Below are 26,477 nucleotides of genomic sequence, written 5' to 3' on the forward strand. Positions count from 1 at the left end.
TCTACCTTGTTGGACCCTCGCTACCCGGTCCAAAATGGGGGCCTTTTAACAGCTGCTGAGAGTGAGTATAAACTGAACTACTATAGAGACATTCTATGTAGTCAATTGGCCGCTGCCTATCTGCACCATCGTCCATCCTCTCGCAGGTCTAACCAGGGGAGCCCTCTGCGCTCACATTCCTCTGCCATGGCTGCCATGGCAGAGTGGGGAGGAGTGTAGCAGTTCCAGCTCCATTAGCAGCAACTTTACTCTAGAGTTGCTGATGAGCAGCTTTCTTCACCCGCCTAGTGGACAGCACCCTGCCACCCTACATTGAAGATCCGCTGGAGTACTGGGCAGCCAAAATGGATTTGTGGCGCAACTGGCAGAGTTGCCCTGGAAAAGCTGTCCTGCCCAGCCAGTAGTGTGGCATCAGAGCGGGTGCTTAGTGCGGCGGGTGCCATAGTTACCCAAGCAGAATTTGCCTGTCCACCCAAAATGTGGTGAGACTGACCTTTGTCAAGATTAATAAGGCGTGGATCAGCCAGGATTTCCACCCACCAATACCTGATGCATCAGACTAGTTCATTCATGGTGCCACACCAACACTTTGACAGAAGAGACTGGTTTTCTTCTGGCTACCTTCCTCAGCTACTATTCTGATGCTGCCACCCACTCAATGCCACACATCTGATGTCAAGTGCTCCTTCTTTCACCCACCATCTTCAGCTGGTACTGGTATTGCCACCCATCTCCCTACTCTGTCACCGGGTCACTCTGTGGTCTCCTGATGCTGCTGCTACCTCCACACTATGTCACCTTGCCACTGTGTGGTCTCCTAATGCTGCTGCCACCTCCACACTATGTCACCCTGCCACTCTGTGGTCTCCTAATGCTGCTGCCATCTCCACACTATCTCAGCTTGCCACTCTGCGGTCTCCTGATGCTGCTGCCACCTGCACACTATGTCACCCTGCCACTCTGTGCCCTCCTGATGCTTCTGCCACCTCCACACTAAGGTACCTTGCCACTCTGTGGTCTCCTGATGCTGCTGCTACCTCAACACTATGTCATTTTGCCAATCTGTGACCTCCTGATACTGATGCTGCCACCTCCACACTGTCATTTTGCCACTCTGTGGCCTCCTCCTGATGCTGCTGCTGCCACATCCACACTCTATCATTGTGCCACCCTGTGGCCTCCTCATGGTGCTGCTTCTGCTGCCGCCTCCTCCACACTGTCATTGTGCCATCCTATGGCCTCCTCCTGATGCTGCTGCTGCCTCCACCTCCACACTCTGTCATTGTGCCACTATGTGGCCTCCTGATGCTGCTGCCACCTCCACACTGTAATTGTGCCACTCTGTGGCCTCCTCCTGATGCTGCTGCTGCCGCCACCTCCACCCTCTGTAATTGTGCCACTCTATGGCCTCCTGATGCTACTGTCACCTCCACACTGTCATTCTGTCACTTTGTGGCCTCCTTCTGATGCTGCTGCTACCTCCAGACTCTTTCATTGGGCCACTCTGTGGTCTCCTCATGCTGTTTCCACCTCACCACTATGGCATAGGGCCACTCTGTGGACTTCTCATGCTGTTACCACCCTCCCCAACTTCATGACTAGCCCACTATTTTGCCTTTCGGCCTGGCTGACATCATCATTTATTTGACCCTTTTTCTTATCTGTCAGAAGGAAGGAAAAATTATAAGCACAACGGATCCTGTCTGTGTAACAGCTGTAAGGCCTGCATGACATGGTCCCTATTTTGCATCAGAATTGGCTTATGATTTGGAAGCCAAAAGCAGGAGTGGGTAAAAAAAACCACACAGACGTGCAAATATTCTATTCTCGTGTCATCTCTGTTTTGGATCCACTCCTGTTTTTTTTGGCTTTAGCAATACCGATGGATTACTGACCAAATGCTGGCCGGATGTTCGGATCCTCAGACAGGATCCGTTTTTGGGGGTTATTGTTCTGACGGATCAGAGGAAGGGCAAAAAAATTAGTGACGTCAACACAAACTTACTGCTGACACCCTCTCCACTCTGTCGGGGGGCTCTACTTGTATAAGCGTTTGATAGAACAGGTTCTGTAAACATCTATATGGAATCAGCTGCCGAAAGTGTAAAAGGAATGTGCTTCTTCTTGACGCTAACATTAACACTTGCGTTATTTTGTCAGTTTTGTCCCCGTGACTGCCCAAATAAGTGAAGTGTGCAGTGATTCTAATAGTGACGCCTGTCATCTGCATGTCATACTGACTCACAGTATTATTTCACTACCACAGCAGACTCCCTATGCGTGTTACTGCAAGGCACAGTGTTCTACACAACTATAAAGGCTCTCTGCGGCCTGGAAATAGACATTTTTTAACGCGATTTGCCACAAATAAATTCGGATCAAACCAAATGGTGTTACCAGGCCATTTTTTGTAGTTTGTATATAGATATGTTTGGAGGTATATAAACTCCATATTTAAATGTGCCTGATTTTCATCCACAGGCAACATTTAGGTGCACCTGCGAGGCCTGGGCCTTATCAGCCAGTCTTGGGTGGGACTCACAGCCTCCTCCCGCCTCCCATTGCAAGCATGGCTGCATGCTGGAGGTAACTGGGAGTTTGCTGTGAGTCGGACCTTACTCTCCTGTAATTTGCCCACTGGCTCCTGGTATTGCCCACACGGCACAGGTAGGTTAGAATTTGGTCCCGAGCTACTTGAGATACCTTGGTGCGGTGCTCGGGCTCAGATATGTCCTTCATAAAAGGATATATTGGCTAAATTCTCAATTTTAACACCAGTTTAAGGGTTTAGTCAGACTTGTTTGTTTGCATCCACAGTAGTGCACCTTCCTTATTAATGTTTACTGCATATAGCTATTTACATCCACACATCTTTCTATCTTGTGTAAGATGTCTTTTTGTGGTACTTGTGGTCCGCTGCGGGCATTCTCCACTGTATGCCTTTTTGCTGGGGATCACCATTAGCAATGGCCACAGGTGCAGGATCTGCCCCCCTGGGCATGGATGCATAACTGCATATGGGGTTGAGCACTTCCTGCCTTTTGACACCACGCCATTTTTTGTAGTTTGTATAAAAAATAATAGCCTTCATTTTCCATGGAATATATGTATATTTTTTGCATTTACAACTAATAAACACCTTAGTTCAGGTTTTTCTTATTATTTTTTATGCGTTCTCTGAAAATGTAGAGTGTAAAAATGGAAAAATACCTTTTTATATACATTTATGATTGGTGAGCGGAAGTCGAGCGTGAAGTTTGTATTCAGCAAAGCATCAGATGTTAGCGCTCTGGGCACTTAGCAATGACAGACGTCAGGCTGATTTCTACCTAATCTACAGCTGGTGCTGACAACAATAATAGCCGTATTACACCTAACCAGCTCTGCCAACGAAAAACAAATAAAATGCCCGTTACGCCAGTTAGAATCTCGTGCAGCCGCCTATTACTTCTCTCCAGGTGGAAGCTTCAGGCTCTTCGCTTCATAGTCGCAAAATTACTCTTTTAAAAATAGAAGCTTAGATGTATGCATTCAGGGAAACCACAATCAGATCACGGGTTATATGTAATAAAAATAAAACATTATTCCTACAAAAATGTATTCTATAATATTGTAGTATTCGCATTGGCCACTAGAGGCATGCACTTCCTGTTGTGAACATCTCTCTTTACAGCTGTGCCGTGCTTTGAACAATTCCTTTTGTTAGATGATAACAAGTGTGATCTTTGGGGAAATCTGGCAGCAAATGTTCAATCAGTTCCCTTCTGGCACCGCTTCAGGAGAAATAAAGCATTACACAATTCCCACTGACATCAAAGGGCGTCATGGACGTGGCAGGTCATCGAAAAAGAGGCGCTGCTCTCCATGGTGGGTAACAGAGGTAGTCCCAAACTAGCGACTGCCCCTATGAAAATGATATGCCATAACAAGAGCATAAATGCTGTGCCAGTGCCAGTGGAAAGCGGGGGGACCAGTACCTTTTCTTCTGGTTGGTTAGATTCCCCTGTCCAGGAGAGCTGCCTTATTACCAAACTATATGGTGAGAAATTGGCAAAAAGGTCATGGGGAGGGGCAAATATATATTAGAGAAAGTCCCTGGCGCCGCCAAAGTTTGAAGTGTTGGTCTGTTTGTGTGTTTATTGGATTTGTTCCAAAGGTGCCCAGGAGGACAATCCATGTCCTCTTTTTTTAACAGGGAAATCACTAGTAGCCCTATATACCCCGTCAGTTACACACTGTTTATTTTATTAACTGTCCACCATAACAGTGACCTCCACAGCGCCCCGCCCTCCTTAACAGTACCATCCACAGCCACCAGCCCCTTTAACAGTTAACTTCACAGCATCACACTCCTTTAACAGTACCCTCCACAGCACCCTACCTTTTTAACAGTTAACTTTACAGCACCCCGCCCCCTTAACAGGGACCTCCACAGCACCCCGCCACCTTAACACTGACCTCCACAGGCCGCCTCTTAACAGGGACCCTTAGGGCTCATGCACAGTAGCATATTTTCTTTCTATGTCTTTTCTGGGGGTTTTTGCACACCATATGTGGAACCATTCATTTCAATGGGTCCACAAAATAAACGGAAGTTACTTCGTGTGCATTCCATTTACATATGTTTCCGCAAAAAAATAAAATAAATGGAACATGTCCTATTAATGTCTGCATTGCGGACAAGGATAGGACTGTTCTATTAGGGGCCAGCTATTCCATTCAGCCATCCGTATTTTTTGCGGCTCTGTTTTTGTGGACCGCAAAATACATACGGTCGGTGCATGAGCCCTTAACAGTGAACTCCACAGCATCCCTCTCCTTTAACTGTGACCTTCATAGTGCCCCACCCCCTTAACAGTGATCTCCAACTCATCCCACCCTCTTAACAATGACCTTCAAGGTGCCCTGCCTCCTAAACAATGATTTCCACAGCATCCGCCCCCTTAAAGGGAGTCTGTCACCACATTTTAGCATGTTAGACCGTTAAAATAGGGTTATGTGATCCAGCCAGAACATAAAAACTGTACCTTTGTGGTAGAAAACGGACTTTTCAATTTGCCGAAAACGAAGTTATAAGATTATCTTCTGAGCCCTCTCAAGTGCCCAGGGCGGTCTCTCAATCCTCGGAGCCCCAGGCAGGCACCTCCTAAACGGCTGATAACTCCGCCCTCCGTGCGCCTCTGCCCGCCCGTTTACTCCCCTCCCCTGTCCCTTTCCACTGCGGCTGTGCGGTACAAATCGTAGCGGGCGCATGCGCAATGCGATGCCCGCTCCTGGCAGGGCATCGCAATACCTATTGCGCATGGCCGGCTAATCCTGCAGATTTCGCGCCGTTTAGCCGGCGCATGCGCAATAGGTATTGCGATGCCCTGCCAGGAGCGGGCATCGCATTGCGCATGCGCCCGCTACGATTTGTACCGCACAGCCGCAGTGGAAAGGGACAGGGGAGGGGATTAAACGGGCGGGCAGAGGCGCACGGAGGGCGGAGTTATCAGCCGTTTAGGAGGTGCCTGCATGGGGCTCCGAGGATTGAGAGACCGCCCTGGGCACTTGAGAGGGCTCAGAAGATAATCTTATAACTTCGTTTTCGGCAAATTGAAAAGTCAGTTTTCTACCACAAAGGTACCGTTTTTATGTTCTGGCTGGATCACATAACCCTATTTTAACGGTCTAACATGCTAAAATGTGGTGACAGACTCCCTTTAAGTGTACCCTCCACAGCACTATGCCCTCTTAACAGTGACCTCCACTGCACCCCAGTGACTTTCACAGCACCCCACCCCTTTAACTGTGACCTCCATATCAGCCTGCCCCCTTAACAGTGACCGCCACAGCACCCTGCCCCCTTAACAGTGACCTCAACAGTGCCCTACCCCTTAATATTGATCTACACATAACCCACCCCTTAAAGGGGTTGTCCGGAATGGAGGACTTTGTTCAATTAGTACAAGACAGACATACACATAACATACATCCATGTCCTACCTTTTCCACATGTTTCTGAAGCCCCGTTTTCTTATAGGAAATTCTTCACCGGAAGTGTTGTTTTCTTAGACTCGGTCCCTTGCAGGAGCACTGAAGCATCTTCTTCCGGCTGCTCAGGGAGCCCAGTGATGTCATCGGCACTAATGGGCGGGCTTTAGTGCTGCTCTAGCCAGTAAAACGTCTAGGGCAGCGCTTAAGCCTGCTCTTTAGAGCCGGTGACGCCACCGAACACACTGTCGGCAGAAGCCTTCTCCCGGCAGTGTGCTACTGTAAACAAAAGAGCCTTTGTGCTGCGCTAAATCTCGCAGGGCAAAGGAGAGCATCGGAGCATGAACTGCTCCGATGCTCAAGTCAGGGGGGCTGCCTGGGTAAAAATAGATGTTTGTCCGGGTTAAGCTCTGAACCCAGACAACCCCTTTAACTGTGACCTTCACAGCGCCTGCTTCCTTAACAGTGACCTTCACAGCACTATTCCTCTTTATAGTAACCTACACAGCACCGGCTCCCTTAACAGTGCCCTACCCCTTAACATTGACCTCCACTGCACCCCAGTGGCATTCACAGAACCCCTCCCATCTAACTGTGACCTCCACATCAGCCTGCCCCCTATCAGTGACCTCCACAGCACCCTGCCCCCTTAACATTGACCTCCACAGCACACACCCCTAACTGTGACCTTCACAGCGCCTGCTCTCTAAAAAGGAGTCTGTCACCACTATATGACCATATACAGCACTTACATGGCACTGTAGCACACCTATATATGATTCTAATGATACCTTTGTATTATTCTATAGACATCCAGAAGCAGAAAAAAATAACGTTTATTTCATATGCAAATGAGCACTCGCAAGTGCCCAGGGGCGGCGTTTAGTGTGTAGGTACCCAGGCTGCTCTGCCTTTTTAACCGTTACTCCTCCCCCAGCCGCTTCCTTTGCCCGCCCTCCTATTCCCTTGTATCATCCCTAGGTCTGGCCGAGATCCCGCGCCTGGTTAGCCGGGCTGGGGCATGCACACTGCAATGCTTATTTTGGGTACAGCATCAATTCAACTAGTGCGCATGCGCCAGCCGGCGAAGCAGTGCGCAGGCGCGGGATCTCGGCCGGACCTAGGGATGATATAAGGGAATAGGGGGGCGGGCAAAGGAAGAGGCTGGGGGAGGAGTAAAGGTTAAAAAGGCAGAGCAGCCTGGGCACCTACACACTGAACGCCGCCCTGGGCACTTGCGAGTGTTTATTTGCATATGAAATAAATGTTGTTTTTTTCCTGCTTCTGGATGTCTAAAGAATAATACAAAGGTACCATTAGAATCCTGTATAGGTGTGCTACAGCGCCATGTAAGTGCTGTATATGGTCATAAAGTGGCGACAGACTCCCTTTAACAGTGACCATCACAAAACTATTAACCCTTAACAGTAACCTCCACAGCCCCCCACCGCCTTAACTGTAGAGGCCATTTGCAAAGTGGCTTAATGTTTTCTTTCAGGTACTACAGAGCAATAGAAAAAGATGATTGAAAAACTATACATACTCTTTATAGGCGTTGTCAAATTCCTTTTTTTTGTTCTTTGTATGTTTCTAAAACATACGAAAATGTAAGGGGTTTTCGGTTCACTTACTTCATCTCCAGGGGCCCTGTTCTCCTAGTTAGCTGAGGGTCATGTGGCCCGTGATGTCATCATCTTTACCTGCTTTGATGACATTACGTACACAAGAATGGGGGAGCAGGAGGGAGCAGGTCTGTGCAAGGAATATCACTGTGAAGGCTGTGTCGGTTGGAGCGGCAAGTCACGCCCAAATCTTTTGGCTGAGCTGTCTGCCCTGTGTCTCCCCTCCCACTGGATTCTTTAGGAAAGTTTAACCCCTTCTACCATCAGCAGGGGATCAGCTGCAGGGTTTCCTCTTCTCCAGGCAGTGAAGAGACAAATGCTCTGCACAGGTTCTTCCCTCTCTCCTCACCCTGCAAACACAGAGCTGACGAAGACCTTAGGAGTTCTCTCCTCTGTACTCTTCTGCTGGCTGTGAGGAAGTGTCTGCAGAGAACAGGTGTTGCACAAGAACAGGTAGGGGGAAGATCCCGTCTGTATCAGCAATGTTATTGTACTGCACAGCTGGAACTTGCAGTTCCACACATGCAACATGAGTATCTCAGCAGTCAGACAGCAGGCAGGGCAGCAATTTTATTACACACCCCCACAGCTCTGCAACTGCATGTAAACAAAGGGGCCAGAATAGCCTAAAACTTGCTTACCTTATGTATATATTGCTGACCATCAGATTTACAGTGCTTTATTTTATTTATTTTTTTACATATCTCAGACAACCCCTTTAAAGTCAGGACCTTTCCTGGTCAAATGAAATAATACCCATAGGGCAGAGCTGAGACAGAATGCATTGAACTTCTGTTCTTGTTTTACATTGTGAGGAAGGATAACTGGAAAGTCACGTGTTTGACCCGACAAATCCGTACAAGGAAAATCGTGTTCTCCGAAGTAATCCCTCATGGCACATAACCTTTTATTTTCAATGCAAATCTAACATTTCTGGAGGACTTCACTAACTTTTGCAGCTTGATTTATATTGAAGATAATTTGAATATGATTATTCTAGTTTGCTGGACTTTCTAGTTGTAATAGTCCAGTGGGTATGGGATGTGTTTTGCACAGTAATGGCCGCTTTTGAATATTAAAGTGACACAGTCACTAACTCTAGCTAAAATGCCTAGGACAGATGCAATGTCTATTACTATTACTGATATATGATGAAGTGGAGAACCGCACTCAATTCCATGGACTCTGGTGCCAATCAAGGGCTGAAATCAGCCAATGTACATGCAGTGAAATTGAGGCACACAGATTTTTTTAGTGTTGCAATTAAATTATTTATTTCGTTTTAAAGTAGTTTCATCCAATTGTCCAATAGTTATCTTCAAGGTACAAACAGAATATCTAGACCGGACGTTTCGGTCACATCAGACCTTCATCAGCGGTCACATTTTTATCTGCAATCCTATACAATAGAGATGAGCTGGAGTAAAGCCATTGGAAGATTCATAGTGGATGCATTCAATAATATAAAAATATACAGTACAGACCAAAAGTACACACCTTCTCATTCAAATTGTTTTCTTTATTTTCATGACTATGAAAATTGTACATTCACACTGAAGGCATCAAAACTATGAATTAACACATGTGGAATTATATACATAACAAAAAAGTGTGAAACAACTGAAAATATGTCATATTTTAGGTTCTTCAAAGTAGCCACCTTTTGCTTTGATTACTGCTTTGCACACTCTTGGCATTCTCTTGATGAGCTTCAAGAGGTAGTCACCTGAAATGGTTTTCACTTCACAGGTGTGCCCTGTCAGGTTTAATAAGTGGGATTTCTTGCCTTATAAATGGGGTTGGGACCATCAGTTGTATTGTGGAGAAGTCAGGTGGATACACAGCTGATAGTCCTACTGAATAGGTCAGTCAGTCGGAAAAATTGGGAAAACTTTGAAAGTGTCCCCAAGTGCGGTCACAAAAACCATCAAGCGCTACAAAGAAACTGGCTCACATGCGGACCGCCCCAGGAAAGGAAGACCAAGAGTCACCTCCGCTGCGGAGGATAAGTTCATCCAAGTCACCAGCCTCAGAAATCGCAGGTTAACAGCAGCTCAGATTAGAGACCAGGTCAATGCCACACAGAGTTCTAGCAGCAAACACATCTCTAGAACAACTGTTAAGAGGAGACTGTGTGAATCAGGCCTTTATGGTAGAATATCTGCTAGTGCAACACGCCAGACCTGCAGGGTATAGCGAAGTGAGGTCACGGTTATGGGCAATCGAGGGTTGCTCACTGTATTGGAGAACCCTGGGCAGGCATGTGGCAGTGAAGAAGAGGTAGACACGGTTCCTCTGGGGCACACTCTGTATGTAGGGACCAGGCCTGATGGTGGATGAGGTGCCCTGGATGTTACGGGTATTTTGAGTGCCTGGGGCAAGGTCCCTTTAAGGTTCGTGACGCCAGTGCCTTTGACGGTGGCACACCGGTTGATAGTTGGAATAAGTGAGGTACACAGGTGGTATAGTGAACCAAACGTTGCTTTACTTAACAGTCCAACTTTGTACATACAGATGGTAACACAGTCCTTTAGATCACAGCTTTACAAGCAGGCTTATTCCACAAGATGGCAGGTATTGATTATGCAAGATACTCAGAGGGTAAATCCACAATGCACTCAGAATCAGGTTGTACCTTTCCTCAGAAAAAGCGTACACTGTTCCTTCTAGAACTCCTGTCTGGCTTTCTATCCCAAGGCCCGGATGCCTAAATGGTGGCTTAAATCCTTGGTAAATATATATATCTTCCTCTGGTATTAGATCCTTGCTTTACTTTCTAAAGCATCTGCCCATCAGTGTTACTTATCTTTACTTGTGATATCCTGACTTGTCTGGTGAAGGGCTGTGGGTTTCTCCCAGGAGGTTCTGTCCTGCTACTGGGGTGTCTCGACTGAGCTAAGCTTAGCCTCAGGAGCTTCAGGCTGACGAGGTAACTCCTCTAGTCCCCTGGAATGAACTAACCCTCTCCTGTCTGGGCCTTCCTATATATATCTAGGACTCTCTAGTTCCCTCTAACGTCTGGGAGGCTAAACTACACTCTGACAGGCCTGACACCCAGATAACACAGGGAAAAACATGCACATGACATTCAATGCAATGAAACACATTCACCTGTGTAGTGCCCACCTTTACCTAGTGGGACACTACATACCCCCACGCTATGACGTTGCCCGTCCTCGGCGCAACATGGAGGGTCCGCCCATCTGGAAGCGGCAACCTGAAAGACAAATGATAATATGCATATACAGCATTCACCACATTAACAACATAAGAGTGGACAAATACACTGAAAGGAGTGGTGACAAGGGGCGTCGTTCTCTTCTCTCAGGATAACATAAGGGAACGGGGGCGCTGACCTGGCACAGCATATCAATAAATACCAGGATAGTCCATAATAATACTTTAAGTGCAAGGTGTCCATAATAGAACAGTAGAAGAAATGTAAATAAACATAAGTCCTTGGAGGCTCAAAGGATCACATGAGTCCATACCCAGGCTTGCAAAGGTTAAACAGGGGTTTCCCGTGAGGGGCTACCTGGGCCCATAATGTAGTCCACGAACCTGACAGGTGGGTGCCCCCTGGTAGAACGAGTGGACCTCCTTACTGGCAGGGATTCTTCCTGCCTGGCTTCAGGAATGTCAGAGGAGCCCATCGCCTCTGGAGCTTCTTCAGGAGCTCTCTGGGGTAAGGTGTCCTGAGGCTGAGGGCTAACAGGAACAGGAGCAGGAACCAATAAATTCAACCAAGGCGTGAGGGCCCAGTGGAGCGCCTCTTTATCATGGATTAAGTTCTCCACAGCCTGCATAGGGTCCATGGGTGGAGCCGGCAACTCCTCTTCAGAAGGCTCAGGTTCCATCTCCTCTGCCGCTGGTTCTCCTTCCATACAAGGTCTGAGGCGGTTCCTGTGGACGACTTGGGAACCTTTTCCGTCTCTGGAGACTTGATAGATGTGGGCTGCAGCATTGGGGATGGCAGTAATGATATAGGGAATCCTTTCCCACTTGCTGTCCAACTTGCTGGTCCGGTGGTTGTTTTTTAACCACACCTTGTCTCCGAGGGCCAGAGGTTCCGCATGGGCAGCCTGATCATAGTTAGGGATGAGCGAACTCGAACTGTATAGTTCGGGTTCGTACCGAATTTTGGGGTGTCCGTGACACGGACCCGAACCCGGACATTTTCGTAAAAGTCCGGGTTCGGGTTCGGTGTTCGTCGCTTTCTTCGCGCTTTTGTGACGCTTTCTTGGCGCTTTTTGAAAGGCTGCAAAGCAGCCAATCAACAAGCGTCATACTACTTGCCCCAAGAGGCCATCACAGCCATGCCTACTATTGGCATGGCTGTGATTGGCCAGAGCACCATGTGACCCAGCCTCTATTTAAGCTGGAGTCACATAGCGCCGCCCGTCACTCTGCTCTGATTAGCGTAGGGAGAGGTTGCGGCTGCGACAGTAGGGCGAGATTAGGCAGATTAACTCCTCCAAAGGACTTGATTAACTGATCGATCTGCAGCTGTGGATCATTGAGCTGCTGATCCTCAATTGCTCACTGTTTTTAGGCTGCCCAGACCGTTTGTCAGTCACATTTTTCTGGGGTGATCGGCGGCCATTTTGTGTCTTGTGGTGCGCCAGCACAAGCTGCGACCAAGTGCATTTAACCCTCAATGGTGTGGTTGTTTTTTGGCTAAAGCCTACATCAGGGTGAAGCTGTCACACCAAGTGCATTTAACCAGCAATAGTCTGTTTATTTTTTGGCCATATACTACATCAGGGGCAAGCTGCGCCTGTCACCAAGTGCATTTAACCCTCAATGGTGCGTTTGTTTTTTGGCTAAAGCCTACATCAGGGTGAAGCTGTCACACCAAGTGCATTTAACCAGCAATAGTCTGTTTATTTTTTGGCCATATACTACATCAGGGGCAAGCTGCGCCCGTCACCAAGTGCATTTAACCCTCAGTAGTGTGGTTGGTCAAGCTATCACACCAAGTGCATTTAACCAGCAATAGTCTGTTCATTTTTTGGCCATATACTAAATCAGGGGCAAGCTGCGCCCGTCACCAAGTGCATTTAACCAGCAATAGTCTGTTCATTTTTTGGCCATATACTACATCAGGGGCAAGCTGCGCCCATCACCAAGTGCATTTAACCAGCAATAGTGTGGTTATTTTTTGGCCATATCCCAGTCTAATTCTGTCACTAAATCCATACCGGTCACCCAGCGCCTAAATACTAGGCCTCAAATTTATATCCCGCTAAATCTCTCGTTACCGCTGTCCTGTTGTGGCTGGGAAAGTTATTTAGTGTCCGTCAAAGCACATTTTTTGTTCTGGGTTGAAATACAATTCCCAATTTAGCAATTTAAAAATTTAGTGGTTTCTGCTGTATCAGAGCTATTTGAAATCTATCCCTAAAAGGGTATATAATATTCAAGGTGCACATAGGGTCATTCAGAATAACTTCACACACCCACTACTGTGCATTTCCAAGTCTAATTCTGTCACTAAACCCATACCTGTCACCCAGCGCCTAAATACTAGGCCTCAAATTCATATCCAGCTAAATCTGTCGTTAGTGCTGTAGCTGGGCGAGTTATTTAGTGTCCGTTCAAGCACATTTCTTGTTCTGGGTTGAAATACAATTCCCAATTTAGCAATTTCATAATTTAGTGGTTTCTGCTATATCAGAGCTATTTGAAATCTATCCCTAAAAGGGTAGATCATATTGAAGGTGCACATAGGGACATTCAGAATAACTTCACACACCCGCTACTGTGCATTTCCAAGTCTAATTCTGTCACTAAACCCATACCTGTCACCCAGCGCCTAAATACTAGGCCTCAAATTTATATCCAGCTAAATCTGTCCTTAGTGCTGTAGCTGGGCGAGTTATTTAGTGTCCGTTCAAGCACATTTCTTGTTCTGGGTTGAAATACAATTCCCAATTTAGCAATTTCATAATTTAGTGGTTTCTGCTATATCAGAGCTATTTGAAATCTATCCCTAAAAGGGTAGATCATATTGAAGGTGCACATAGGGACATTCAGAATAACTTCACACACACCCGCTACTGTGCATTTCCAAGTCTAATTCTGTCACTAAACCCATACCTGTCACCCAGCGCCTAAATACTAGGCCTCAAATTTATATCCAGCTAAATCTGTCCTTAGTGCTGTAGCTGGGCGAGTTATTTAGTGTCCGTTCAAGCACATTTCTTGTTCTGGGTTGAAATACAATTCCCAATTTAGCAATTTCATAATTTAGTGGTTTCTGCTATATCAGAGCTATTTGAAATCTATCCCTAAAAGGGTATATAATATTCAAGGTGCACATTGGGTCATTCAGAATAACTTCACACACACCCGCTACTGTGTATTTCTAAGTCTAATTCTGTCACTAAACCCATACCTGTCACCCAGCGCCTAAATACTAGGCCTCAAATTTATATCCTGCTAAATCTCTCGTTAACGCTGTCCTGTTGTGGCTGGGAAAGTTATTTAGTGTCCGTCAAAGCACATTTTTTGTTCTGGGTTGAAATACAATTCCCAATTTAGCAATTTCATAATTTAGTGGTTTCTGCTATATCAGAGCTATTTGAAATCTATCCCTAAAAGGGTATATAATATTTAAGGTGCACATTGGGTCATTCAGAATAACTTCACACACACCCGCTACTGTGTATTTCTAAGTCTAATTCTGTCACTAAACCCATACCTGTCACCCAGCGCCTAAATACTAGGCCTCAAATTTATATCCTGCTAAATCTCTCGTTAACGCTGTCCTGTTGTGGCTGGGAAAGTTATTTAGTGTCCGTCAAAGCACATTTTTTGTTCTGGGTTGAAATACAATTCCCAATTTAGCAATTTCATAATTTAGTGGTTTCTGCTATATCAGAGCTATTTGAAATCTATCCCTAAAAGGGTATATAATATTCAAGGTGCACATTGGGTCATTCAGAATAACTTCACACACACACGCTTCTGTGCATTTCCAAGTCTAATTCTGTCACTAAATCCATACCGGTCACCCAGCGCCTAAATACTAGGCCTCAAATTTATATCCCGCTGAATTTGAATACAATACATTGGGCCAAATAATATATTTGTTGTTGTGGTGAACCATAACAATGAGAAAAACATCTAGTAAGGGACGCGGACGTGGACATGGTCGTGGTGGTGTTAGTGGACCCTCTGGTGCTGGGAGAGGACGTGGCCGTTCTGCCACATCCACACGTCCTAGTGTACCAACTACCTCAGGTCCCAGTAGCCGCCAGAATTTACAGCGATATATGGTGGGGCCCAATGCCGTTCTAAGGATGGTAAGGCCTGAGCAGGTACAGGCATTAGTCAATTGGGTGGCCGACAGTGGATCCAGCACGTTCACATTATCTCCCACCCAGTCTTCTGCAGAAAGCGCACAGATGGCGCCTGAAAACCAACCCCATCAGTCTGTCACATCACCCCCATGCATACCAGGGAAACTGTCTCAGCCTCAAGTTATGCAGCAGTCTCTTATGCTGTTTGAAGACTCCGCTGGCAGGGTTTCCCAAGGGCATCCACCTAGCCCTTCCCCAGCGGTGAAAGACATAGAATGCACTGACGCACAACCACTTATGTTTCCTGATGATGAGGACATGGGAATACCACCTCAGCATGTCTCTGATGATGACGAAACACAGGTGCCAACTGCTGCGTCTTTCTGCAGTGTGCAGACTGAACAGGAGGTCAGGGATCAAGACTGGGTGGAAGACGATGCAGGGGACGATGAGGTCCTAGACCCCACATGGAATGAAGGTCGTGCCACTGACTTTCACAGTTCGGAGGAAGAGGCAGTGGTGAGACCGAGCCAACAGCGTAGCAAAAGAGGGAGCAGTGGGCAAAAGCAGAACACCCGCCGCCAAGAGACTCCGCCTGCTACTGACCGCCGCCATCTGGGACCGAGCACCCCAAAGGCAGCTTCAAGGAGTTCCCTGGCATGGCACTTCTTCAAACAATGTGCTGACGACAAGACCCGAGTGGTTTGCACGCTGTGCCATCAGAGCCTGAAGCGAGGCATTAACGTTCTGAACCTGAGCACAACCTGCATGACCAGGCACCTGCATGCAAAGCATGAACTGCAGTGGAGTAAACACCTTAAAACCAAGGAAGTCACTCAGGCTCCCCCTGCTACCTCTTCTGCTGCTGCCGCCTCGGCCTATTCTGCTGCTGCCGCCTCGGCCTCTTCCTCCGCCTCTGGAGGAACGTTGGCACCTGCCGCCCAGCAAACAGGGGATGTACCACCAACACCACCACCACCACCTCCGTCACCAAGCGTCTCAACCATGTCACACGCCAGCGTTCAGCTCTCCATCTCACAAACATTTGATAGAAAGCGTAAATTCCCACCTAGCCACCCTCGATCCCTGGCCCTGAATGCCAGCATTTCTAAACTACTGGCCTATGAAATGCTGTCATTTAGGCTGGTGGACACAGACAGCTTCAAACAGCTCATGTCGCTTGCTGTCCCACAGTATGTTGTTCCCAGCCGGCACTACTTCTCCAAGAGAGCCGTGCCTTCCCTGCACAACCAAGTATCCGATAAAATCAAGTGTGCACTGCGCAACGCCATCTGTGGCAAGGTCCACCTAACCACAGATACGTGGACCAGTAAGCACGGCCAGGGACGCTATATCTCCCTAACTGCACACTGGGTAAATGTAGTGGCAGCTGGGCCCCAGGCGGAGAGCTGTTTGGCGCACGTCCTTCCGCCGCCAAGGATCGCAGGGCAACATTCTTTGCCTCCTGTTGCCACCTCCTCCTTCTCGGCTTCCTCCTCCTCTTCTTCCACCTGCTCATCCAGTCAGCCACACACCTTCACCACCAACTTCAGCACAGCCCGGGGTAAACGTCAGCAGGCCATTCTGAAACTCATATGTTTGGGGGACAGGCCCCACACCGCACAGGAGTTGTGGCGGGGTATTGAACAACAGACCGACGAGTGGTTGCTGCCGGTGAGCCTCAAGCCCGGCCTGGTGGTGTGTGATAATGGGCGAAATCTCGTTGCAGCTCTGGGACTAGCCAATTTGACGCACATCCCTTGCTTGGCGCATGTGCTGAATTTGGTGGTGCAGAAGTTCATTCACAACTACCCCGACATGTCAGAGCTGCTGCATAAAGTGCGGGCCGTCTGTTCGCGCTTCCGGCGTTCACATCCTGCTGCTGCTCGCCTGTCTGCGCTACAGCGTAACTTCGGCCTTCCCGCTCACCGCCTCATATGCGACGTGCCCACCAGGTGGAACTCCACCTTGCACATGCTGGACAGACTGTGCGAGCAGCAGCAGGCCATAGTGGAGTTTCAGCTGCAGCACGCACGGGTCAGTCGCACTACAGAACAGCACCACTTCACCACCAATGACTGGGCCTCCATGCGAGACCTGTGTGCCCTGTTGCGCTGTTTCGAGTACTCCACCAACATGGCCAGTGGCGATGACACCGTTATCAGCGTTACAATACCACTTCTATGTCTCCTTGAGAAAACACTTAGGGCGATGATGGAAGAGGAGGTGGCCCAGGAGGAGGAGGAGGAGGAGGAAGAGGGGTCATTTTTAGCACTTTCAGGCCAGTCTCTTCGAAGTGACTCAGAGGGAGGTTTTTGGCAACAGCAGAGGCCAGGTACAAATGTGGCCAGCCAGGGCCCACTACTGGAGGACGAGGAGGACGAGGATGAGGAGGAGGTGGAGGAGGATGAGGATGAAGCATGGTCACAGCGGGGTGGCACCCAACGCAGCTCGGGTCCATCACTGGTGCGTGGCTGGGGGGAAAGGCAGGACGATGACGATACGCCTCCCACAGAGGACAGCTTGTCCTTAACCCTGGGCAGCCTGGCACACATGAGCGACTACATGCTGCAGTGCCTGCGCAACGACAGCAGAGTTGCCCACATTTTAACCTGTGCGGACTACTGGGTTGCCACCCTGCTGGATCCACGCTACAAAGACAATGTGCCCACCTTACTTCCTGCACTGGAGCGTGATAGGAAGATGCGCGAGTACAAGCGCACGTTGGTAGACGCGCTACTGAGAGCATTCCCAAATGTCACAGGGGAACAAGTGGAAGCCCAAGGCCAAGGCAGAGGAGGAGCAAGAGGTCGCCAAGGCAGCTGTGTCACGGCCAGCTCCTCTGAGGGCAGGGTTAGCATGGCAGAGATGTGGAAAACTTTTGTCAACACGCCACAGCTAACTGCACCACCACCTGATACGCAACGTGTTAGCAGGAGGCAACATTTCACTAACATGGTGGAACAGTACGTGTGCACACCCCTCCACGTACTGACTGATGGTTCGGCCCCATTCAACTTCTGGGTCTCTAAATTGTCCACGTGGCCAGAGCTAGCCTTTTATGCCTTGGAGGTGCTGGCCTGCCCGGCAGCCAGCGTTTTGTCTGAACGTGTATTCAGCACGGCAGGGGGCGTCATTACAGACAAACGCAGCCGCCTGTCTACAGCCAATGTGGACAAGCTGACGTTCATAAAAATGAACCAGGCATGGATCCCACAGGACCTGTCCGTCCCTTGTCCAGATTAGACATTAACTACCTCCCCATAACCATATATTATTGGACTCCAGGGCACTTCCTCATTCAATCCTATTTTTATTTTCATTTTACCATTATATTGCGAGGCTACCCAAAGTTGAATGAACCTCTCCTCTGCCTGTGTGCTAGGCCTAAATATATGCCAATGGACTGTTGCAGTGGTGGCTGACATGAAGCCTGATTCTCTGCTATGACATGCAGACTAATTCTCTGCTGACATGAAGCCAGATTGTCTGTTACGGGACCTCTCTCCTCTGCCTGGGTGCTGGGCCTAAATTTATGACAATGGACTGTTGCAGTGGTGGCTGACGTGAAGCCTGATTCTCTGCTATGACATGCAGACTGATTCTCTGCTGACATGAAGCCAGATTGTCTGTTACGGGACCTCTCTGCTCTGCCTGTGTGCTAGGCCTAAATATATGCCAATGGACTGTTGCAGTGGTGGGTGACGTGAAGCCTCATTCTCTGCTATGACATGCAGACTGATTCTCTGCTGACATGAAGCCAGATCGTCTGTTACGGGACCTCTCTGCTCTGCCTGTGTGCTAGGCCTAAATATATGCCAATGGACTGTTGCAGTGGTGGGTGACGTGAAGCCTCATTCTCTGCTATGACATGCAGACTGATTCTCTGCTGTCATGAAGCCAGATTGTCTGTTACGGGACCTCTCTCCTCTGCCTGGGTGCTGGGCCTAAATTTATGACAATGGACTGTTGCAGTGGTGGCTGACGTGAAGCCTGATTCTCTGCTATGACATGCAGACTGATTCTCTGCTGACATGAAGCCAGATCCTCTGTTACGGGACCTCTCTCCTCTGCCTGGGTGCTGGGCCTAAATTTATGACAATGGACTGTTGCACTGGTGGCTGACGTGAAGCCTGATTCTCTGCTATGACATGCAGACTGATTCTCTGCTGTCATGAAGCCAGATTGTCTGTTACGGGACCTCTCTCCTCTGCCTGTGTGCTAGGCCTAAATATATGCCAATGGACTGTTGCAGTGGTGGCTGACGTGAAGCCTGATTCTCTGCTATGACATGCAGACTGATTCTCTGCTGTCATGAAGCCAGATTGTCTGTTACGGGACCTCTCTGCTCTGCCTGTGTGCTAGGCCTAAATATATGCCAATGGACTGTTGCAGTGGTGGGTGACGTGAAGCCTCATTCTCTGCTATGACATGCAGACTGATTCTCTGCTGACATGAAGCCAGATTGTCTGTTACGGGACCTCTCTCCTCTGCCTGTGTGCTAGGCCTAAATATATGCCAATGGACTGTTGCAGTGGTGGCTGACGTGAAGCCTCATTCTCTGCTATGACATGCAGACTGATTCTCTGCTGACATGAAGCCAGATTGTCTGTTACGGGACCTCTCTCCTCTGCCTGGGTGCTGGGCCTAAATTTATGACAATGGACTGTTGCAGTGGTGGCTGACGTGAAGCCTGATTCTCTGCTATGACATGCAGACTGATTCTCTGCTGACATGAAGCCAGATCCTCTGTTACGGGACCTCTCTCCTCTGCCTGGGTGCTGGGCCTAAATTTATGACAATGGACTGTTGCAGTGGTGGCTGACGTGAAGCCTGATTCTCTGCTATGACATGCAGACTGATTCTCTGCTGTCATGAAGCCAGATTGTCTGTTACGGGACCTCTCTGCTCTGCCTGTGTGCTAGGCCTAAATATATGCCAATGGACTGTTGCAGTGGTGGGTGACGTGAAGCCTCATTCTCTGCTATGACATGCAGACTGATTCTCTGCTGACATGAAGCCAGATTGTCTGTTACGGGACCTCTCTCCTCTGCCTGTGTGCTAGGCCTAAATATATGCCAATGGACTGTTGCAGTGGTGGCTGACGTGAAGCCTCATTCTCTGCTATGACATGCAGACTAATTCTCTGCTGACATGAAGCCAGATTGTCTGTTACGGGACCTCTCTCCTCTGCCTGGGTGCTGGGCCTAAATTTATGACAATGGACTGTTGCAGTGGTGGCTGACGTGAAGCCTCATTCTCTGCTATGACATGCAGACTAATTCTCTGCTGACATGAAGACAGATTCTCTGTTACGGGACCTCCCTCCTCTGCCTGGGTGCTGGGCCTAAATATATGCCAATGGACTGTTGCAGTGGTGGCTGACGTGAAGCCTCATTCTCTGCTATGACATGCAGACTAATTCTCTGCTGACATGAAGACAGATTCTCTGTTACGGGACCTCCCTCCTCTGCCTGGGTGCTGGGCCTAAATATATGCCAATGGACTGTTGCAGTGGTGGCTGACGTGAAGCCTCATTCTCTGCTATGACATGCAGACTAATTCTCTGCTGACATGAAGACAGATTCTCTGTTACGGGACCTCCCTCCTCTGCCTGGGTGCTGGGCCTAAATATATGCCAATGGACTGTTGCAGTGGTGGCTGACGTGAAGCCTCATTCTCTGCTATGACATGCAGACTAATTCTCTGCTGACATGAAGACAGATTCTCTGTTACGGGACCTCCCTCCTCTGCCTGGGTGCTGGGCCTAAATATATGCCAATGGACTGTTGCAGTGGTGGCTGACGTGAAGCCTCATTCTCTGCTATGACATGCAGACTAATTCTCTGCTGACATGAAGACAGATTCTCTGTTACGGGACCTCTCTCCTCTGCCTGGGTGCCGGGGCCTAAATATCTGAGAATGGACTGTTCCAGTGGTGGGTGACGGGAAGCCAGATTCTCTGCTATGGAACCTCTCTCCAATTGATTTTGGTTAATTTTTATTTATTTAATTTTTATTTTAATTCATTTCCCTATCCACATTTGTTTGCAGGGGATTTACCTACATGTTGCTGCCTTTTGCAGCCCTCTAGCTCTTTCCTGGGCTGTTTTACAGCCTTTTTAGTGCCGAAAAGTTCGGGTCCCCATTGACTTCAATGGGGTTCGGGTTCGGGACGAAGTTCGGATCGGGTTCGGATCCCGAACCCGAACATTTCCGGGATGTTCGGCCGAACTTCTCGAACCCGAACATCCAGGTGTTCGCTCAACTCTAATCATAGTCCTTTTGCTGCCTCTCCCGAACAATCTCCATTCGTCCCTGGACGATCTCCTTAGCATCGAGGAGACGCCTTTGGTGCTCCACCACCCAATCAGTCCTGGGCAGTGGGTTGATCACATCCGGCACTTGTACCCCTAGGGAGTGATCCGTAGGCAATCTCCCTTGTCGGCCAAACATCAAATAGAACGGGGTGTAACCGGTGGAACAATGTATGGTGTTGTTGTAAGTGTACATAAGCTGCGGCAACAGAGTAGGCCAATCACCCCTCGTCTCAGGGAGTACTGCTCTCAGCATTTCAATGAGAGTCTTATTCATTTTCTCACAGAGTCTGTTACCTTGCGGATGATAAGCGGTGGTCCGGACCTTCTGGCAGTTGTGTAGCAGGCACATCTCATGAAACAGCTGTGACTCAAACGCAGACCCTTGGTCGGTGAGGATCCTTTCTGGGCAGCCGTAAGGCAGCAGGAAATGCTTCCAGAACGCCTCCACTGTAGTCTTAGCTGTCAGGTCTTTCACAGGCACTGCTACGACAAACTTGGTGAAGTGATCAATTATAGTCATGGCATACGTGTACCCTGAGCGACTCGACTCCAACTTTACATGATCAATGGCAACAAGTTCTAAAGGAGTCTTACTTACAATAGGATGGAGAGGCGCCCTCTGGTCATGGCGTTCAGTCCGCCCCACAGCACAGGCAGTGCATTCTCGGCACCATTTCTCAATATCCTCTCTCATCCCAATCCAATAGAATCTTCTCCGTATGGTGGCCTCAGTCTTTTGCACACCGAAGTGTCCGGACTGGTTGTGATACATATCCAGCACCAGGCTGGCATCCCGACGTGGCAGGAGAATTTGGTACACTCTATCATAGGACACTGGATCCAGACTCCTTCTGAGCAACAGGCCTCTTTGAAGGAATAGTTGGTGGCGATGTCTCCACAGTCTCGCTAGCTCTGGGTCTGCACTCTTCCTGCGGATCCTCTCAGGGATTCTCCCGCTGGTAAGGAAGTCAAGCAGTTCACCGAGGACTCTACTTTTGGACTGGAGCTTAATCCATCTTTCTTGATCGCCTCTGGACTCAGGACCATCTGATGAAGAAGGATCAGCAGCAGGGGAATCTTCAGTACGTATATTATCCTGCTGGGTAAATTTATTATAGAACGCTGGCATCTCCACCTCTTCCCAGGCATCTTTTGGTTCATCTGGGGCTTCTGTAGTGGGGTGTCGTGACAGAGCATCAGCGTTATCATTGGAGCGGCCTGCCCGGTATTTCACAGTAAAGTCATAGTTGGCCAGGCGGGAGGCCCATCTTTGCTCCAGTGCCCCTAATTTGGCTGTATTCAGATGCGCCAGGGGATTATTATCTGTGAAGGCAACAAACGGTGTGGCAGCGAGATAGTCCTTAAACTTTTCGGTCACAGCCCACACTAAGGCAAGAAACTCCAGCTTGAAAGAACTGTAATTCTGGTCGTTCTTCTCAGCTCCCTTCAGGGATCTGCTGGCGTAGGCAATTAACCTTTCTTTGTTATCTTGCACTTGAGCCAACACGGGCCCCAGGCCTCTTTTACTAGCATCTGTGTAGAGGTGGAATGGCTTCTGATAATCTGGGTAACCCAGAACATGGGGTTCAGTCAACTTCTTCTTTAGGAGTTGGAAGGCAATTTCCCGCTCTTCATTCCATTCAACAGGAATAGGAGTCTTTTGGCTCTTCTTCGGCTGCCCCCTCAAGAGCTCCTGGATGGGATCCGCAATTTGTGCGAAATGCGGGATGAAACGCCTGTAATACCCTGCAAAACTGAGAAAGCTTCTCACCTCTTTCACGGTTGTTGGAGTAGGCCAGTTACGGACAGCAGCAAGTTTATCAGGATCAGGCTGTACTCCTTCGGCACTGACAACGTGCCCGAGATATTTGACGGCTGGTTTCAGCAGGTGGCACTTGGATGGCTTGATTTTGAGGCCATATTTAGTAAGAACTTGAAACACCTCACCCAGGTGCTTTTGATGGTCCTCATATGTCTTGAAATATATAATGACGTCATCCAGATATAATAGCACCGTCTCAAAATTCCTATGGCCTAAACAACGTTCCATCAGCCTTTGGAACGTTCCTGGAGCGTTACACAGTCCAAACGGCATATAGTTGAATTCAAACAGGCCCATAGGTGTAGTGAAAGCAGTCTTTTCTCGATCTTCTGGGGCAATGGGTACCTGCCAGTACCCACTGGTTAAGTCCAGGGTGGAGAAATAGGCTGATGACCCCAGGGCAGTCAAGGACTCTTCAATGCGTGTCAAGGGATATGCATCTTTGTGGGTGATTTGATTAATTTTTCTGTAATCCACGCAGAACCTTATGCTGCCATCTTTTTTCCGAACAAGTACTAGGGGCGCAGCCCAGGGACTATGACTGTCCCGGATTATATTAGAGTCTTTCATCTCTTGTATCATCTCTTTCACAGACTGATAGGTAGTAGGTGGTATGGGTCTGTGCCTCTCCTTAATAGGAGGGTGAGAGCCAGTGGGTATGGTGTGTTTGATTACACTGACCTCTCCATAGTCCGTGGAGTGCTTGCTGAAAGCCTGGTGGTGCTCCTTCACCAGCTTCAGGACTCCCTCTATTTGCTCCTTTGGGGTGGATTCGTTCCCCACATGTAGTTCTTCCCACCAGGATGCCGTTGGGGTGCTGCTGCTCTGTGTGGTCTGGAACGCCTCCGCGGCAGGCAGACGGATCACATCCTGGAAGGACACCTGGAAAAGCTGAGCAACGGGGCAGTGTTTAAAGAGAGTAACGGGATGATCACCAAAGTTGATTAAACGAACAGGCACTTTACCTTGAGACACGGTCACCAGACTCCTGGCTGTCCGTATGAAGGGATGATCTTTAACGGGAATAGGTTCCACTAGGGCTTGATAGTCCTGGCCCTGGATCCCTAATACAGCACGGCACCACAGGATGATCTGGGAATTTGGAGGCAAAATTACCGGCCGGTTATCCCGGATCCGGACAGTGCAAATTTCTCCTTTCTTGTTGGCGAACCTTTGTTGAGCACACAGCACGCTAATAGTCTTTTGAATAACTCTTCTGGAAGCAGGCGAGGCTGACGATATGGTTTGATTCAATGCTTCAAGCACTTCGGAGTAACAATTTTTAAGAACATTAGTCCCTAAGATCACAGGGTGTCCTCCTTTACCTCCTGCTTGCACCACAATCACGCCTTGCTGTGGCAGGGTGGCTTCTCCCACCTGAAGGGTAGGTTCCCAATACCCATGCACTTTCACTGGCTTACCGTTGCTGGCAATGATATCTAGCCAGGACTCTGGTGGCTGGGTGAGGAGACTTGGATCCCAGAACTTGTTAAAGGCAGGCCGTTGAATGGTGGTGACCTGTGACCCAGTGTCCAACAGGGCTTCAAAGGGTATCCCGTTGATACATATATTAATTTTCGGACGGGATCCTACATACTTAGGCATCCAGCTTGGATCTTTTGGACCTACTGTTCTACCTCCCGAGGGGCGGTCCTCTGCCTCAGGGGTTACCCGTTTAACTGCCAGCACATTGATTCAGTATGTCCGTATTTCTTGCAGTGGTGGCAGACAGGCTGTTTTCTGCTTCTGGGCCGGTACTTCGGTCGCCCATCAGGCTCTTTTGGATATACATCTCCATATGCAGGTGGGAGTCTTGGAGGAAAAGGGCCTTCATCTTCTAGTAACAATGGTCTCTCCCACTCCTCTATTTTCTTGCACACCTTCTCTAGACTTAGAGTAAGATAGTTTACTTGCTCCATTAGTGCTGCCATTACAACCGTCACTGGAGCTTGGGTGGCTTGACCGACTCCTGCAGACCCCACATTAACAGTCTTTGGCTGACAAGCCTGGGGTTCAGGGAAGGCTGCTGGCCCTGGAGCAGGGTTCTGGCCTAGTATGCTAATGGCCAATTCCTTAAAATCCAAAAATGTACAGTGAGGGTGTTGAGCTGACAACATCCGTAGCTGGCCCTTTAAATGCTCAGTACTTATGCCCGCAATGAATTGCTCTCTAAGAGTCCGGTCCTGGTCCTCAGCTTCTTTAGGATCCACTTGGACTACAGCTCTCAGCGTCTCTTGTAAGTACAGGGCAAAATCGCGGAGCGACTCTCCAGGCTGCTGCTTTCTGCTGAAGAAACGCATTTTAACTTCTGACACCGTTCTGGCTTCAAATGTGGTGCCCAAGCGTTCAAAGATATGTTCCAGGCTACTCTTCTCAAAACGGGGCCATGACATTACTTCCCTGCGGGCAGCCCCTTCTAACTGAGCTAAGAGGATCTCCATTTGTTGCTCAGCAGTTATGGGATAAAGCCGGAACAAGGCCAGTATCTGCTCCCTGAAGTCTTTTAACTTGTGGGCTTCCCCTGAATAACGTGGGAACCAAGGGGCCCCGAAATAGTACGGCATGGTTAACGGCATCAGACTTGGCGGTGTCGCGGCGGCAGGGGCCCTAGAGTCGGCTGCGGGTAGTTCGGCAGGCACAACTGGGGCTGCCTGTCCGATTTCCTCAGCTGCGGACATGGCGTTGCTAGGTGGCTATGGCCCTTTAAATGTAGCGGAGTGGACCAGAGCGGCAATGGCAGTAACTTAAACTTTTTTTTCAGACAAGTCTTTGATTACTAGCGGGGGTCCCTCCGGTGCCCTGGCAGGGGTCGGGAAGCTTCCGGTAAGGTAAGCGGAGAAGCCGGCAAAAGTTTTTTTAAAGTCTGTACTTACTCCGGTGGTGCTCGCTCCAGGTCTCGCGAGATGCGCAGCTACGGGCGTCGGACGTCCTGCGTACCGCGTCAGCAGATGGGCACGGCCTCTCGTAACTCCGGGACTCAGGTAGGCGGCACCTTTTCTTCCAGACAGGGCGGCGTTCTTCTTCCTTGTTGGCTGGGCGATGGCTCCGCCTGGTTCTTTTCGCGCCAAAGTCCTCTTTTTCGCGCCAAACAGCTCCACGAGGCGCACTTGTAATCCAATCAAGGTGAAGTGGGCAATATGGCTGTCTATTCACTGACAGCAAGCGGTGACTTAAATCGGCAGCAAACAGTCCAGATACAATCTTTACACCGCAATTATTACAGTTCACTTTGGCCCAGCAATTTTCAATAAAGCAATTAGGGCTTGTCACTTTAAGGCAATAAACAGCACACAGTTTTTGTATCCGCAATGGCGCAGGAATGTTCGTATCCTGTTCGTGACGCCAATTTATGCAACACGCCAGACCTGCAGGGTATAGCGAAGTGAGGTCACGGTTATGGGCAAACGAGGGCTGCTCACTGTATTGGAGAACCCTG

Source organism: Bufo gargarizans, chromosome 3 (genome assembly GCF_014858855.1).
Source record: "Bufo gargarizans isolate SCDJY-AF-19 chromosome 3, ASM1485885v1, whole genome shotgun sequence".
Taxonomy (NCBI): domain Eukaryota; kingdom Metazoa; phylum Chordata; class Amphibia; order Anura; family Bufonidae; genus Bufo; species Bufo gargarizans.